We start from the raw sequence: 14,383 nt of genomic DNA on the forward strand, positions 1-14,383 counted from the left end.
TCAAATATTTGGCAGTGGGTCTGTGAGCTGAGTTGTATTTCAGAGCCACCATTACTTCTAGAGATCTGGATGAAATTCACGTGGACATCATTAGTTAAGGTTTTTAATGTTTGTTTCGGATGAGCATTTAGATGTTTGCTTGTTAAATATTGTTATTGTATTTTTGTACAGCAAATAAGTGAAATAATTTGGGAACATGCTTAAGTATAAATAAGCAAGTAATACTTCTAATTCTGATATGAATTCATATCAGAAAACCTACAAATGATTATTGAATTATGTTTCTTATATTTACCTAAAAATTCAGATATTCAAAAATATTCAAAATAAGATTATTCAAATATCTTTCGAAAATCAGGTTATATCAGAATTATCCTTGGAAATGACATTTTAGAAATTATCTTTTGCCTTTGAACCCACAGATAGAGTAAATTAGGTTTTGTTAATAATTCCTAAATTTAAATCTTGTTGAATAAGAAACTAAATATTTTCAAGCTTCCATAGTGTAACATGTTTTTAATCCACTTTGGATCCAGAAAAATTACAGTTTAATCTTCAGTGCTTACTGTGATATTTTAATTTAGGGCATCTTTGGTACATAGGGAAGGAAGTCTTCCCAGATTCAGAAGGAATACCATTGACTTTTGGTTTTATTTGATGTTGTAGATGTGCCAAAAAGTTTAAAGAATAGAGGATTTTATATTTAGTTTAAAATTACAGTAACACCTTGCCAGTAATCTCTTTGGAACAGAGCCCTGAATTGGAATTATGTGGAAAAGGTTTCTAAGTTCTCTAAACAATTGTCACAAAACCTCTGCGCTAAATGTACGCCCTTAACAATTACTGATTCCACAACACTAAGCTTACTGACTTTTGCTTTAATATGTGTGTGTGTGTGTACCTTTACACACAAAGCTTCATCTGTTTTCTCTACAAATAGAAAATTAGGAACAGAAAACTAGAAGGCAAGGAAGAATAACAGTTAACAACGGAGACAGACTTAGTCTACATGCATTCTTAATGAGATCTATTCTTAATGAAGACTCTGAATCAGCAAGAAAAAATTAAATGATATCCACTAACCACTACTTAATAAGGGTATGATGTAATTTCTCTTAGAAAGAATTTCATTAAAATCAGCATATATGTTTTAAAAAAATGTTGGTATTTAAAGTAGTAGGCTTTACTATTGGGCAAAATTCACTGCCATTGAACACTTCATTCTTCCCTAAAGCTAAATAAATGAAATGGTTTTATAATATAGTTTATTTGAAAGATAGCATAAAATTATGCATACTATGTGATAAATGAGTATATAAAAATCTATCCTGATATAATTTCTCCCCAGAATGTTATTGCCTGGTGGGGTTCTCTGCTCACTGCAAGACATGCCAGTAGTCAGGAGGCAAGGTGGTAGGAGAGAAAGGGTTTCTTTATTATAGCTTGCTAGCAAGAGGGAAGATGGCCGACTCATGACAGAAAAAAACTGTCTTGCAGAACAAAGACTACAGGCCAGTTATATAGGGGCTGGTCTCCAGGTGGGGGAGGTGGTTGGTCTCTGGATGGGGCCTCCATGTGATCTCCAGGTGGGGGTAGACATCTGGTCCCAGTTCCTGATAGTCCTTTCTTTTACTGGCTATGCATCAGACACTGGAGCAACACTTATACCCGGCTCTTTCAGTTGTCATTGATGATGGCTGTCAGCATAGACTCTCTGCCTAGGGGTCATCACATTCCTAGAGAACTCAAAAGAACAAAGTTAGCATCTTTTTGAAGCTGGGAGGGGCCATAACATCTACAGAGCATGTCTGGGCTAATTAATCAGAGGTCGTTTAAAGCTACAATATAGTTTCTTTTCTACAATATGGCTTCCCTTATGTCAACCTTGTGTTGAGCTGGTATCAAGAACAGGTCTCTTTGGACTTGAATACTTAACACTGTGAGTCTGAGTGAGAGAGTGGGAAAATACAGTGTAATTCTGGTTCCCTTGACCCCAGTTTTATAGGACTGTTTTCAGCTGCTGCTTATTTGATGTGATATGTAATGTCATTCTGTATTACAAGATTCCAGAAGTGCTGTTTCAACATCACGTCCAAGTATATTTCCTCGTGAAGTTGATGAGGTTGAACTGGAGAACAGCTGTAGGTATGTGGAGGAAGTGGTAGATTAGCTGTTAAAAGGTAATAAGGAGACTGATGATTCATCTAGGTTTCAGTATTAAGAAAAACAGTACACTCTCCAGAAACAAAGAAAATAAGGAAACTGCTTTGTAAGAAGTAACAAGAGATTTTCACATATTGAGGTATATAGGGTCACTTGTCAAGTTCAAAACTGATCAGCTTGAACTAAAAAGCCCAATTTATAGCCTATCAAACATACATTGTACATCTGCTTATCCATTAAAGCAAAGAATGTACTCTCTCACGATAGGAAGGCATGCTTCCTCTCCCATGCCCTTTTGGTTATTGGTAACGCCTGGATTACTCCCTTTCCTGACGTCAGGGTCATGTTAATTTGCAACTGAATACCTCTTAGAAATTTCGGTGGAAACGTATCCTGGGTGTGTTTAATGTATGTTCTTTGTTCTAAAAAGGTATAAGACTGTACTGAAAAGTATACTTCTCCAGAATGCCTTTTAAGGCCTTCCCGGGTAATAATCCTCACTCTGGCTCATAATAAACTCACCCCAATTTTGATTTATAGATTGGTTATGGATTATTTGTGTCTACAGAAGTAACATATTACTGTATTATCCTCCCCATTCCCCCATTAATTTATTGTATTATTAAAATTGAGTTTTTAAAAACATTCATCTTTGAGATGGTGAAGAGAACAAGACAATATTGAAATAACTCTGGCCTGGGGCTAACACTGCCAGGATTCCATACTCCACACCAAACACTTTCTGGTTGACAAACCTCTTTTCTCACTCAAATTATGAATGAGTCATTGAGTTGTTGGTATACAACACTCTGAGTCATTTTGCTAGTGTGGAAATATGCAGTTCAGAGTTGTTTACGTTCTCTCCCTCCATTTCTTTTGGAGACATAAGCAAGCTGGACCGGGCTGGGAGGAATCTGTGGCCAGACATCTGTTTCCCTCTGCTGAAGCTAATCGCCTTGTGCTAGGATTGTTCCTTGGCTTTATTGCTATTGAGGTTTTAGCAGGAGATCCACTTGGCCAGGTGCTTGAGATTAATGAACACGGTCTACACGAAAGATGGAATATGCTTCCTTCTTTCAAGTGCGTCAGGCCCTGGGGAGCTGTGTGTAACCTAAGTGCCAGACTTCAGTCTCTGACGTAGAGGTGGTGGTAATTCATTGACCTCCCAAAGCGCTCAGCACTTCTTTCAGGTCTTAGGTCACAGAGTAGGTGTTGTGACCTCCCTGTTTTGCAAGGTGTGGTTCTTGCCATCATTTGTCTTTCATCTTCAGGACACACAAAAAGAGAGGAGTAGGAGTGAGGGGGTGGGGATAGGAAAGAGATTGCAACATATAAAATAACACATTCCTCTCTCATCTGATTCTTCATGCGGTAGGGGTGGAGCGATCTGAGAGGTTCATTTGTGGAAGTATTTTCAAATCCAAAGCATAACTCATGTCTTTGAAATGATAAAGTACTGCTTTGTAGATTATTCATTTATTTATTTTTGGTAAGGCACAGGGCATTATTGCTAATATTAGCCTCTTTCTCACTTGCTTTCATTTCATTACCATTTCTTGAGTCAGGAGGAAAGGAATATAGTTACAGTTAATACGCTGGGAATTTCACTTCTTGTTTTATCCATGTCGCAATCCTTAAGTGACTAACTGTTACATAACTTTGCCTGAGATGTCCTTCACTCCTTCTGTGTCTGGAAAAAGAACGTCTTTTTATCCTTTAAAGCAGAGACCAAGTGTCATTCTCCCAACCGGGGAGAACTTTGCTCTCACTTCTCGGCTCTTGAGATCACAGTGATGCTGCAGGTATGATGTTTATCACCTTAAATTTCAGTTAGTTACATTCAAATCCCTCCTTCTTACTAGAGAATGAGTCCTTCAAAGGTAGAGGCTCTGTTTTCTTCATTTGTACATCACCAGGGCCTCGAAGAATATCTAGTGCTTAGTAATGCCCAATAGATGTTAGTGTCAGAACAAGAACTGGTGTTCAGTTCGATATTAACACTAATTACACAATTAATTAACGTTAATTACACCAAGTTATTTCTGATATAGAAACCAACCGACAAAACGAAAAACAAACAAATAATTGTAGTCTTTATCACTTGCCTAATCTGCAACCTTTACTTAAGCATAGTTTTGTGTGGGGGTGAATGGAGCAAGACGGGATAGCACATGTTTCTGAGTTTACTTTCTGATTGTTCCTCAGACTTCAGTGTAAGTCTCTTAGGTCACGGACACCTGCATCATGGATACTGTGAAAACTTTAAATGTAAAAAATACAGGAGTTTCGGATGGAAGGTGTGAGTTGTTGGGATATTAGTGAGATAAACGGAATGAATAATGAATTTTGAAGGTGTTATGTGTTTGTCAAAACTCTGGCTAGAGGAATCAGAAAGAATTTTTCTCTGTCTTTATATAAAGCTATCTACTATTTATTGTATTTCTTCTCCTTTCCCTCCCACCCCTCCTTCTCCTTCTGCTGCTCTTTCTCCTCCTCCCTCTCTTCTTCCTCTTCCTTATTGTCTCTACATCTGTTTTATATGCTCCCCTTTTTATTCCTAGAGGTTCATTTTTAAGAAGTTAGCAATGGTGAGGGCAAGTCAGCGAATCAAATAAGGGAATGATTATGGGGAAATTAGTGCAATTCACATTACAGGAAAGAACTATTTCTCACTTGCTTTTATTTTTCTTGTTTCAAAAAATGCATTTATTTATTTTGACTAGACAATATGGTCACATCTTTCAAAATTCAAAACTAGAGAAGGGAACATAGAGAAAAATTTTCCTTCCGTGTCTGTCCCCTAGCCACTTGGTTCCCTTGGGACAGAAAGACAAGCTCAAGTTTCTTCGGTCTTTCCAGAGACATTTTCTGCATATACAAATAAACACACAAACACAGACATTCTTTTTCTCCTCTTTTACATAAATGAAAGTACATATTTTGCACTTTAACTTTTCTACACATTACTTATTTTACTTTAGTGGCTATGAGGCATTCTACCATATGGATGTACTGTAATACATTTAACCAGTTACTTATTGATGAATATTTAGGTTGTTCCCAATATTATTTTGTGACAAATTATGCTAAATAAATTACCTTGTACCTATGCCACTTCACACATGTTCAACTATTTCTTTATTCAAAAATGAAGGACCTATTCTAGGTCAGAGGGAATGAATGCTGATAATTTTGATGGATCTTGCCAAATGCCCTCTGCTAACCCTGATCCGTGAGTGGTGGGTTTTTAAGCTTCTTGATAGCTCCCAGTCTGATTCACAGAGTTTCTTTGAAGCATGAGTATAATTCTTTTTCTATTAAATATTCCATTAGCTAGTTATTAAGACAAGAAGCATTTGCTTTTTATGCTTTTATGATGTTTATTAAATTTTAATAAAGTAATCAAATGAAAGAACTGAATGTATGCTGGAGACTGTGTCCAAATGAACAGTAAAAAAAGATAGGATTCAATGGGTTCTTTTATTTATATGATATGGAACCGCTCATTGGAGGGTTTCATTTTACTGACTTGGCAAAATTAACTTATCATTTAGGCTTACACGGAAGTTCTTAATTTCAAAGTGGTCCAGAAAAAATATTATTTTATGTAGGTTTATTTTCATAGTTGTTTTCTATTTAGTTCAACAAGCATTAACTACCAAAATGTGCTAGACTCTACAAAGTTGGGAGAGGCAGAAACAAATATGACCGTCCCCCAAATTAGGGGCTCGTGGTCTAATAAATGGCATTTCAACAGGCTTCTAAAACTTACTTTAGTCAGAAGATATTGGAAGGATTTGCTTGTAATTTTAAAGATATTATTAAGACTATCTTTATATCTTTCAATGTCATAATGAAGTGAAGAAAATCTCAACCAGGAAACTCTCTCTGTTTCAATCAACCAACTGATAATTAGTCATGATTCTCTCCTTGGCATTTTGCAAATTGGATTATCTCTTTCAGTAGAACAACATAAAATGTGAGTTATAAAACTTTTCACTCCTTTTGACCTGGTAATTGTTACAATTAGGCAATTTTCTTATAATTTTGAAATAGTCAGTTGGTTTAGCTCAATCAATGAAATTAGCTACCTTTGAAGACAAAACAACTAGTTGAAAGAGCAATGTTTTTAATTTTTATGTTGTAGCCTTGCTCAGACCCTGCATCATCCTATTTATGAATTGATATTTATTGTATGATCAGATTGTAAACAGAATCCATGGACACTTGAAATTTATATATTACTTAATGTAAATTGATATTGATCCACTTAACTTAAAGTTTTTGTGAAATCCCTGTCTCTTGATTATGCAACGTTAGATTTTAATTTCTTATTCGATGACCTGTTTCCTCCATACTACTTAGTATCAATTTTGTCTCGCATTTACCTTGTAAATAGAAATCACAATATCATGATTTTGATTGTCTGCCGTTGTTATTGTCTTCCAACTTTGATTTTAGTACTATGATCTACTAGGGCCAGTTCAGGCTTCTTATTTCATAGTTAATTCATGCATTGAACAAATAATAATTAGGACTTACTATATGTCAAAATGATATGTGGATATTGAGATGGTAGCTAGATCTTGGGTTATAGAGCTTTTGTCATAGTGGAGAAGACAAAATAAACAACTAGACAAATAAGATAATTACAGATTTGAGTAGCTATTATAAAGGCACAACTATGAGATAAGAAATAAAGTACTTGAGGAAGCCACTAAATGGTCAGGGAAGACCTCTGAGGAGTTCACAGTTGACCACAGACCAGGAGTTTGAGCATGAACGGGCTCTGCAATTATCAGGAAGAGTAGTTTAGGCAGTGTAGACAGAGATAATAGATGTTAAGTCAGGAAAAAGAACTTGGCCCTTTCTGGGAAAAAGGTGAGAGTAAATGACTATCTGGAGACACACGGTTAGTTAGTGTTAGAAGTTGTAGGTCTCAGTCTGTATAATGTGGTCAAACACATCTGATAGAATGTAATAGTGATTCATCATTCATTTATTTAGTACACTCCACTGGAAATACAAAAATCAGAATAGCAAAACCACTGCCTTGACATCTGATATTGTCAGTAATTAAATTAATTTTTTTAAAGTTTATATTCTTATCATTTTCTTGATATTAAAACATTCACTTTGCCAAGGATAAAACACAAGATGAAATATTTGATCTTTGAATAGTATTTTTCCTAGGTACAAATAAGATTCCAATTGCCAATAGGTCATACACTTTGACTTTTAAAAATGCTAATGTATAAACTGGAAATCACACTATATATTATGCTTTACTTAGCCCCAGCTGAATGAGAGGTGGATATCTGATCCATGATGTGCCAATCAGATTGTTTAAGACTGAGAGACCATCACTTACGTGATGAAGGAGCTTAAACTGAAAGATTCAGTAGAGTGGGTGAGAGCCATTACATGCCAAAGCAGCAAAACTAGCTGAAATTTGGGGGGTAGTAGAGAAACCATATAAAGCACATAAAGCCAATTTACAGAAAGAAGCAAGATAATACAGCAAAAATGCAGAGAAGCAGCAATAAGACCATGTGGCTCATTGAGAAATAGAGTTGTGTGCTTCCAGATTTTCTAATCCTTATGTTGAGGATTGCTGCTAGATGCAGGCAAGAGGGACTCCTGCCACAGACCCTTTAAAGTACATGGGACCCGCATATTACAAACTCACACAAGAAAAATCAATTTGCTAAAGAACACAAGGACACCTCTGTCATTTGATAGCCAGTACTCCACACTGGCACAGCAAGACCCCAAATTCTGAACATCAACTCTTGTGACTCAACTCAATCCTAAGGGAAATGCTTCTCCACATCTCCTGCCCTATATCCTCGAAACTGTGTGAAAGCAGCTGTGCCGGTTGTGGTTGTTCCTCCTTGGTGTCAGGGATGGGTATTGTTTCAGAGTGTAGGGTAGGATTGGGCAAGTAGAAGCTCTTGGTAAGAGAAAAGACCAATTTACTTGTTCATTGTTTCTCTCAGTCAGCATGAGTGCAATAGATGTTTGCACAATAAAACGTGATTTACAATAATGTAAGATGTATATTTTCTTGTTTCTCTTCAAATGCTCCAATTTGTGACTCCCAAGGAATTCACAAATTAGTACAGTACTAGAAACAGTTGTGCATGGTGGGAAAGGATTATTTAATAAAATTAAGCAATTCATATTATTTATAAATGTATATAAATGTGAATTGTAACATACATGATACTGATTCTTTACATGACTGAGAGCTTATAGGTATTATTGAAAAAGATAATAAAAATCAAAATAGAAATGTTATGGGTTGACATTATAGAGTTAGTATGTTTTATAATATTTTCTGTGGAATTATAATTTTCATAAGCAATTCTATTACATTTTAAATTATAGTAGATGAAATCCTTGGTTATTTCTGAGTTATTGACAGTTTTTGTTGTCTCTGCCTCATAACAACAAAGTTTGTCCAAACTGAAATATACAAATATTTTATTTAAGAACTACAGTGACTTAAGTGTGGTTGTCTAATTTAGCATTACATTGATAAAACACGAATTAAGTGGACATTTTGACTGTAACAACATAATTAGCAATTTTGCTGAAACGAAAACAAGAATAAATTTTGTGGAATAAATGTATTATTTATTGCTTGCATGTGTCTCTATTTTATTAGTCATCTAAATGCGTGCCCTATCAGCAGGATACCCAGCTATGTACAATAATAATTAAACTAATTTGTCCATGATATTTTGCTAACCTTCAGTTATAACGAACCATAGGTTTACATTAAAAAAAAAGATCGTTTGTTAAGTAGATGGATTGAATATATTTTATTTACCAATTTATTATCTTATCACTTTCTCAATATTTGGTCCCCTACGGTATCTAACGTCTCCACTGTACTCTTGTGCCAGGTGCTATGGCTATCAGGGCTGGGCCTGCTTCTGTGACCTGCTTTTACTTTGTTTTTCGTTGAGATTTCTATTGTGTCCTTTTAACAATTTCCCATTTTTTTGATTTGGGCTGATTCGAGTGGGTTTCAACTTTTTGCACTAAAAAGTTTTATCTAAGACAGTCACAGAGGCACATACAGTTTCCCCTGTAAATGAAAAAATAAATTAATTCCCATTTAATTAAATTAAAAATCATGTAAATCTTAATCTACCAAATTCTGATTTCTATGTCCTGAGCCTTTTTAGAAATCACAACTTTTGAAAGAGACTAATGATCCTGTCAAGTTTATCAGTATACATGCTTCTGCTTCTCTGGATATTTAGACTTATTTTGAGTGTGCTCTAGGAATGGAGCAGATACAAAAAACAATAATTTTACTTTGAATTAAGCTCCATCAATTTAACAGAAGAAAACAGTCAGCCTCATGTATTAAGCGCATGAAGGAACAAATTGATGTTAGTGGTATTTCACTAGTACTTCAGACAGAAAACTAAACATTAGTAGAAAAGAACTTCATGTAAAACGTTAATGCTATTCAAAAAAGAAATCTCAACTCTTGTTTTTTAAAAAAATTTAAGCACTAACTTCAAGGTGAAAATCCAAGAGAAACATTTGTTTTATTTGTTTTTCTGGTCAAAAGCACATTGCTCATTGTTTGGAAAATATTCTCTAATTTAGACAATTTAGAGTCAGATAATTCTTAGACCTGGCAAGGTCTTTATTCAGGTCTGTGAGTCCATCCCCTCCTCTTATAGATGAAAAGATTGAGGCCTGGACTGCTAGACTGATTTGTCCAAAGTCACTCAGACCATGAATGGCCGCTTAAAGTCTCCTTTTGTTTGGGTCATTAGTTCTGTTTTCTTTCCCCTACAGAATACTTTCTCTGTAGCTTCTTTAAATAAAAGAAATTGAAAAAGGAAGTGATTACAATACAGAAGAAACAGGGCTAATGACCAATTTTAGAATCTATTCTGACCTTAATATTCATGAGGGCATTACTCTGAAACAGAAAAAAGAAAGTTTAAACAAAGGTACCTGGCATTAAATTCAGGTTTAATTATATTTTGATTCCACCTAATTCTATGCATTCATTCAGATGCGTTGCAGATATTCAGATTCTGTCATTTGGTGCCTGAATGCACGGAGAGTCAATCCTGATATGAAGATAGGATAGAATTTTCAAAGTTCTATGAAGTTTTGTTTTCCTGTGAAGTCACTATTTCAACCTCTTTCTTTTCCCTTCCTTCTCAGGGGAGTTGACCATTTTCTTGAACAGTTTTATCACGTCCTTCTGTCCAAGGTGACTCCTTGCACTTACACTTTGAAAGCCATTCACGTCTATGTTTTCAGGGACCTCATTTTTTTCTACTTTCTGTTTGTCTCTCCCTGGAAGCTCTTTCTCATCAACATTTAAATGTACTTACATTTCTCATATCATTAAATGCAAGCAACCAACCAACCTCCTCTATCCCACCAAATGGATATTCCCTCCCATCCATCTTCACTCTCCCCTTCTCCTGGGACCAAGCTATTCTAAAGACCAATGTCTAATCCCTGACTCTCCTTTCTCATGCCCCGTTCACTCCTTAATGCATTTCATCTCAAGTTGGCCCTCTCTCACCTAGCTCTAACCACTTATCCCAAATTCTTCATAGAAATTGCTCTCTACTGTTAACACTGGCTGCCTGCTTGCTAAATCCAAAAGAGGTTTTCAGTCCTTATCTTTCTTGATCTATAGAACCACAGAATGTCACATCTGGAAAAAATCCTCCATCTTCCATCATCTACTCCAGCCCCCTCAAACTATGGAGGTTAAAACTGGTGAGCAGAGAGTCAAGGCATTCTCCTTCCCAATCACTCTCAGCAGTGTCTCCACAGTCAAGGGAAAGAAAGGAAATGTCATTTTGCCAAAATACTCTTCATTCTCCATCTGCCCATTTCTCTACCGGGATAGCAATGAAAATTCATGATACTGAAGTGAGATGCTTTCAATAAGCGGTCAGGGTAAAAAGGACTTGTCTTTTGCATGTCTCATGAGTTTCATTTGTGAACCTCCTGGTAGCCAGTACTTTTTAGAAAGTGTGCCAGTAATTCTAGAATTTTAACATTATTTATTTTATGAAGAAGAATAGATATTGAAGAGCCAAGAAAAGTTTGACAGGAGTCAAACCTCTTTCTTAGAACTGATAACTCTCCTAAGTGGGTAATGCTGATATATCTGCATGAGCTAATTTTAATGATTTACACAGTAAAGAAGTAAAGATGCCTCTTGTTGCAGATGCGATCTCTCAGCCTGCTAGATAGGTTTCTGCTAGAAGAGGAAGAAGCTGTCTTCTCTGCCTCCTTCCTCCCTCCTCATAAAGAAGAGAGATGCTATCATTAACCTCTACTCGGGCCAGCCGGGATCTCTTCCTGTTAAAAGTCAAGTGCTTTTAAGTTCCACACTCATCTGGTGTTTCTCAGCTTCAGAAATTAGGTCAGCATTTAAATATAGAGCAACTCACTATTTAAAAGTTGAGAAGCTTTGGGGCCACGTCAAGCCTCGTCTCCATGAAGCATTCTTACTAGTTCTTACTAACATTATTTGATTAATATTATTTGAAATTTCCTCAGCATTCATGTATTCAGTTTGTACCACATATCAAATGTCAGCCCATATGTTGTCCTGGAGCTGCTTTCTAGTTTTTTCTTTTTTTTTTTCAGGTATGTTTCTTTGCCCACTTATCTGGTTGTATCCATGTAGAATTTGGAGTCCTTCCAACTAGGTGAATAAATATGGGCAATTTACTTACCTTTCCTAAAGCTTAATCTCCCCAGTGAGAATACTGTCACCTGCTTCACAGAGTTGTCAAGAGGATTGTCTGTTTCCAGCATGCTTGGCACATGGCAGGACTCTAACACATATTGATGTCCTTTCTTATCTCCCTCATTTCCCCTCTTCCCTCCCTTTCTCTCTCACAGAACCTATAGCCAAGTCACCTGTGGTCAGATGCTTCTTTTTACATCCTAATTGAGTGAATGAGTGTTACCATGGGCAGGTTAAAGTGGGGACTTACTTTGCATGGTAACATTGATAACTGCGTGTGTAACTTGGGACGGCTTGTTCTTTATGGTTCAACTGACTAGTTATATTATTCAATGTTTTCAAATAATATAATGAATTATTAATCTAAATTAGAGAGTGGTAGACCGGAACCCTGGATTTGTGCCCAGAGAATAGCTCTGCCACATTATAGGCATATGGTCACCTATCTGGGACAATGACTTTTTGTACACGTGCCATATGAAACTTTACAATTTCTGTTGACGTTCTGTCCTTCCTTTGTTTCTCTATTATTAATGACTTTTCTGCTCTTTTTTTTTTGACATATTTTACCTTAACTTATGCCCAATAAAACATTGCTGGAAAAATGAGCAAGATGAAGGAGTAGGTATATCTTGTTAGATGGTTTCATTAAGTGTTAAAGCTGGAGCCCTCTAAGGGCTGTCCACAGTCAGGATTCACAGCCTTTTACTGAAAGCCCAGTTTTGTCTCCATTCCTGTTTATAGAATATGAAATACCCAGTAAGGTAGACTTTGGGCATATATGGAGTGTGTGTAATCTCAGGGGTTCAGGAAGATTCTATATGTCCTTGAACACAATAAATATTTGCCATTCAGCTCCTGCAGGGCTGCCTTCCGTATATATCTGGTTTGAAATTCCTGGTAGTGAAATCCTCAGTAAATTCCTAATGATAAGTAATTTGTATCTATAGGGCTGCCTAAATTTGAGACACGACTAGTGATCTAACTTCTAGGTGAAAGCTTAGAAAGCTGTATTAATCTTCTCAAATATTCCCAGATACTAAAATTTTGTTGGTTAGAATCAATGACACTTCCAAAAAATATTTGTCTACTTAATAAATTATGTAATATGATCTAAATTATGAGAATATATATTTTGACCATTGAAGGTAATTCAGTTATTTTCAGACTAAATGGAAAAGTAAAAGGAGTCTGTAAACATTTTTTATTCAAATGAACCCTCATGCCAGTTGCTTACCACGGGGCTTAATGATAACAGGCCGGAGATTACTCTATGAAGGGTACACGGAAACCCTATACATATGGGGAAATTTATTTAGGACTTTTTCTGAGCACATTTGCCTGGTTAATGGATCAGATAGCGAGCTGCCATTTTGGACTCCTTGGCAGGATCAGATAAAGGATTGGTGAGCTTCAGTGGGGAAGGAGAGAGCAGGACCACAGCAGGGAAGGGGTTCGGTGAGGTCCTGGGGGGGGCATCAGAGGAGCTCCAGATGCTGGAAATTGGCCTATGGCAGTGCACTAGCAGAGTGGGGAGGAAAATTATCTGGGAGACAGGAATTATGGCTTGCTCCGGGCTCTGCATTAACCAGCTGTGTGATTTTAGATAAGCCACTAGCATTTTGGATAAAGCTTCCATTTCCTCGGTTATAAAATAATAGAGTCAGACCACTTAGACCATCTGTTCTACTGGTAACAATCTATGATTTTAAGAGTAGCTAATCCCTAGACCATATTCTCTATGTAACGAGAATGTTTCTCAAATGCCTAGGTGGAGCTGAGGAAATATCTATCTGTTGTTGTCTTATGAATATTGATCAAATTTACTTTCAAGTTCTGATTTTGTGTTTCTAAGTTGACTAGTAGCTCTATGTCAGTTTCACTTGTATCTACCTCTTCGTTGATGAGACATGATCTGAGGGTATTAAACATGACATAAATATTTTTGGAAATATACTGCATAATATTAAAACCTCCCTGTTTGGTAATTAGAAAATGCATATTAGAATTCTATTAACAATGATAAATTCTGGCCTCCATATTCTTAAAAAAAAAAAACTTATGTTGTTTTTATTGTGCATTATATTATACTTTCTTTTAACCTCATAACGCATGTTTTCACCAAAAGTGATGATAGAATAATAAGTGGTACAATATTATACCAGAGAATTTCAACACAAACACTTTTTCCTATTTTATGGTTATTAAATTTCTTGTTCTTTCTGTTTGGTTTGATTAAATACATATTACTCATATTAAGAATTCATATGCAGTGCCCTGGCTGTTTATATGATATGATTCCATATTAAAAATTATCCCTGAATTGAATAAGAAAATTCAGAGTACACATATCAAATATTAACTTAGAGATGAAATGCATTAAGTATGAAATTCAATCAAAAGAGATGTGAAATAGATATAGAAATCTACATGAAGTGAACATATGGAAGATTCTGGAGGAAA

At 35.9% G+C, this 14,383-nt stretch overlaps 1 long non-coding RNA gene across 1 annotated transcript in view; it reads left to right on the forward strand.

Moving 5' to 3' along the window:
- The first annotated feature begins 3,814 nt into the window (after positions 1 to 3,814).
- LOC138923825 (uncharacterized) overlaps positions 3,815 to 14,383 on the forward strand; it is an 82,182-nt gene continuing 71,613 nt past the window's right edge. The window contains exon 1 of the long non-coding RNA XR_011437978.1: positions 3,815 to 3,965. This is a non-coding gene — a long non-coding RNA (uncharacterized lncRNA). The remainder of the gene's footprint in view (positions 3,966 to 14,383) is intronic.

Source organism: Equus caballus, chromosome 4 (assembly GCF_041296265.1).
Source record: "Equus caballus isolate H_3958 breed thoroughbred chromosome 4, TB-T2T, whole genome shotgun sequence".
Classification (NCBI taxonomy): Eukaryota; Metazoa; Chordata; class Mammalia; order Perissodactyla; family Equidae; genus Equus; species Equus caballus.